Source organism: Equus przewalskii, chromosome 1 (assembly GCF_037783145.1).
Source record: "Equus przewalskii isolate Varuska chromosome 1, EquPr2, whole genome shotgun sequence".
NCBI lineage: Eukaryota > Metazoa > Chordata > Mammalia > Perissodactyla > Equidae > Equus > Equus przewalskii.
Window position 1 is genome coordinate 136,401,206 of NC_091831.1, and position 4,361 is coordinate 136,405,566.

Genomic DNA, 4,361 nt, shown 5'->3' on the forward strand with positions numbered 1-4,361 from the left:
TTTATTGCATACAATCCGTGTTTGTATTTATTGACATATTTATGGTATTTTTACTCACTATTTCTTTTCCTATTTTAGTTCTTTTGGAGTTTAATAATTTTGTTTTCTCTGAAATATGTATTTGGTAATTCCTTTAGTTAAGAGTTTAACAGCAATTTTTTTGTCCTAAAAAATCTTAATTTTGCTATCATTTGTTACCATTTAAGGGAGTTATAAAATGTGTGGTCAATAATTTTCTTTCAATATCTTGAAGGTACCATTTTCTCATCTTTTGAAGATATTTACTAGTATCCTAATTTTATTTCTGTCACTATAATTACGGGTCTTCTGTAGGTCAATTTTCTCTATCTCTGCCTGCTTTTATGACACATTTTTTATCTTTGTTGTTCTGCATTTTCACTGTGATGTAGCTAGGTATAGATTTCTTGTTACTCATTTTGCTTTAGATTTGTGATTCATATCAAAAGATTCACATTTCACCCAATGTTGAAAATTTCTCAGGAAATCTCTCTTCACATCTTCCCCATTTACTCTTTCAGAAACTGTAACTAGTGGTAGTCTTTCTCATTCTGTCTACTATTGTCTCTTACGTTTTCTTTCACTTTTTCAATCTCTGTTTTTCTGTGCTGCAATCTAGGCAATTTCAGCTATGTGTAACCCAGATCATCAAAGTGTAATCTGTAGACCACTGCTGATGCATGGATTGTGTGTCCATGAGATGAATACAGAAAACAAGAATAAGCAATTGGAAAGTTTTATAGCCATTTAAAATTGTTGAAGTGTTGCTTCACCACAGTTTAAAGTGCAAGCTGCTTATATATATACACATATTTTTGTCTGTGTATTTTTCCTGAACCGTCACTGTGATTATCTTCCTCAGGAAAAAGATTTAGGTATTGAATCCTCTTTGTATGTATATGTTATTTTCTCTATGTTTAACTCTTCTCTGTCATTTAACTGTATTTACTTTTCTCATCTCTCTCGTTCTGTTTTCAGTAATGTCTGTTCTGCCTTACAGTGTTTCCAGTGTGATATTCGTCTCTAGGATGGTTTTTAGTTTTCCCTCCCAACTTATTTCTGACCTCAGCATGTGTCTTTTCTCTTGCTGTTGTCTTTATAGCTTATTTCCATAACTGTTATACATCTATTTAGCTATTTTTAAAGAGGAAATTACTTCAAAACTTTTAATTCAGTTGTTATCTTTGTTGACTTTCATTTTCTCTATGGCAATATTTTTTATCACAATTTTTCTTCTACTGTTTATTTTTCTTATTTTCTACCCCCAATATAAAAAAAAACTGTGATGTGCTTGTATAGCTTCAGTGCTGGTTCTCTTTCATTTATTACTCATCTTTGAATGAACCTATTTGCAGGAGGTTCACATTGAAAAGAACTATCACGATGTTATGGACCAGCCACCAGAAGTCTTCCTGGTTCACAAAGAAGTTTCTTTTAATACACTATGTGTCTGTAAGTAAGTTCTTTTGCCCTTCACTTCTCCCTAGTCATCAAGAATTGCAAGCTGCAAGGTCTGACAGACGGGTCACAGATCAGATCCCTATAGTTAAACTTCAGCTATTAGTGGTTTTGCCTTTTTGGTGGGCCACCTATTTGAGGACTTGATCTCTGCCATCTTTCTTTGACACTGCAGCCTGAGATATCCTTTCAGCATCTTTTTGCATGCTTGTTTTGGCCTTAGGGCATTTGGAAGCTCTTTCATTTATTTTGTTGTTTGAAAGTGATTTATCATCTGGTTTCATTGAAGATTATTTCCCTTGGTGTTTCTTGTTATACTTATTGTTTTGGGGTGATTTCTGAAAGTAAATCACCACTTTATAATTTGAAATCTGATAGTTTATTTTCTTTTAAATGTGATTTTTATGCCTCAGATAAATAAGTAGAGAGGGATTCAATTTGGAAAACTTTAGAATACACCACATTTATTAATGCCTAGGTTGTATAATACAACCCTCTTACTGCTTTTTTTGGATGACTACCTCTAGGTAGAGTGATACCCATATAACCTCTTCAGGGATGCTTTGTTTCCTAGTCAGATAGAAAAGTGTGCTGTTTACATTAACACAGGAATTGCATTTGCTAGAAAGATCCTAACTAAGAAGCAAATAATTTGATTGGCTTAAATATCTCACCACTATTGTTAGTTCAATGTATTGAGTAACAAAGTTCTGTCAGTTTCTCCTTAAATATTTTGATGTTTCCTACATGTATCAAAATCCTGCTTGTGCTCCAAGCATTATGCTAACTAAGGTCTATGAAAATTAGAAAGGTAAGAAGACTCTGCTTCTCACCTAGTTTGGCAACTGGCATAATTATGGCAAAGACCTGTGAGGCTTGTCAGATTAGCAAAGTGTAGGGTGTAAAAGGATTCTCTAAGGGGTGTGACATCTACCTGTGATACCAAATTCTGGTACCACAGTTTGGATGACCAGGGATTTGACCCTTGTATGAATACTCGGGGCTCACCAAAAGGCTGGATTCAGATTCCCAGACATTTCTTGGATGTTTATCATGAGCTTGGAGTTTTCACGTCAATAACCTTATTTAGTCCATATGATAGACTTTACTCCCGGGCTCCTTCCACCCTCCTCCTGCTTCTGGGTGCCTGGTTTCTTGCTACATGATTCTTAAACCAAATGTACTCTCTTGACTTACGTCAGTTTGCATTAATCTTATATTAAACTTTTAACTTTCTGTCTCTCAGCTTCTGTCTGTTCTCCAGTGACGGCAGAGACCTCAACACCATGCTGAAGCTTAGTGATTGAACCTCTTCCAAAGAGGCTAAAGGGGTTGGGTAATACTTTTTTTCTGTTCAATCTTGATCTTCCTGGGGCTGCCTAGATTATTTTCTTTTCTTTAGTCCCTTGATAGCTCAGAAATTGTGTTTATGAACAAAGAAAGCTTTGAGGCACTGGGGAAGTTTTCTGGAAATAAATGTGGGGCTATCACATTTTGAACAGGTAACACTCAGGACCAAAAGAATGCCAACTCAAGAGAGGGCAGATGGCATGATGGTATGATTGTCAGTAGTAAAGCCCAGGGAAGAAGAAAAAACCACAAGTGATGGAGCTTTTGCTCTTCATGTCCTCTGGTTCTAGAATCTCTGAGGTGACTTTTAATTTTAATTGTGTTCATAAGGAAGCTAGTCTTATTGTGTTACTTTCTTTCTATTTACTAGCCTATGTGATTTTTGACATAAAAGGTTTGAAGGAAAATGTTAGGATGTTACACCTATAATGACAGATGGCTGTTTTTCATCTTTGAGTCTCCTCCAGAGGGGTCACTGCCTTACCACGTTGACTTTACTTACATGAGTCATCAGTGTTTGGGGAGTACGTTTGAGAGTGTGTGTGTGGCAACTGTGGATTCAGAGAAGAAAAGCACATTGCTTTGGTGATTGTGTTGCACTGCACCCTCTTCATCTCAGTTGGGTCTACCTGAGCGGAGGAAACTGAATTTTTCTCCCTCTTCATTTTGAGTAAGCACTTTAAGAGCTTGAAGGTCTTTCATAGTTTGTTTTTTTTTTTTTTTTGAGATCTAAGAGTTAGCAAAAAGGAGACATGTTTATAAACATAAGGCTGTGACCGTCATATAACCTCCCTCTAGCAAAGGAAGGAAGTTATGGTAGAAAACAGAGAGGTCTTCAGGAGTTGCCCTGACTACAACAAAGTTTTTTGGGCACCATCGATGACATTTCTCATTCAATTTTTGTGTTTAACCAGACACACTACCTGTTTTGTTCTTTGCTCTTCCTCTTACATAGAAAGCCCTTAACCTGGGATTAAGATCACTAAATTGCTTTTAGGACATTTTTTCTGTGGGACCAACATCACCTATAAGTTTTTTGATTAAACTTTGAGTTATTTATTTGCTTGCCACATCACCAATCATGGATTATTATGAGTGAACTGTTATGATTATGAGTGGCTACACCTCCTCAGGAACACATAGCCTATGAAGTGACTATGGCATCCTATGGAAAACTTCAATCTTTGATAATAGCATTAAGAGCTCCTGGTTTCACTGCTCCATAGGCCCTCTTTGAAAAGACCGTTATTTATAATATTTAATTGAAGCCTGTATAAGGCTATTGGTAGAAACCTTGAGTTCTCATGCCAGGTGCTAATAAGGTAGAGATGACAAAGTGTCCATTTCCTGCTACCCTCAAGTCCTTCAGATGGCTAGGATCATTCTTTCCATAAATACTTGAGTAACCTGAGCCTCCATTCCATATGTTGTGAGAAATCCAGCCTCTTCCCTAAGATCCCCAAGGAGCTTCAGGGGGTTTGTTTCTCCTGGCCATCTTTTGCTCTGGTTTCCTCCATCCAGGGAATTCTTGATCT

The 4,361-nt window shown here is 36.6% G+C and overlaps 1 non-coding gene across 1 annotated transcript; it reads right to left on the reverse strand.

Annotated features, from left to right (window-relative positions):
• Nucleotides 1-3,943: 3,943 nt before the first annotated feature.
• Nucleotides 3,944-4,071, reverse strand: LOC139078490 (small nucleolar RNA SNORA25). Its single transcript, XR_011531464.1, has one exon. It is a non-coding gene; the product is annotated as a small nucleolar RNA SNORA25 (small nucleolar RNA).
• Between the last annotated feature and the right edge of the window lie 290 nt (nt 4,072-4,361).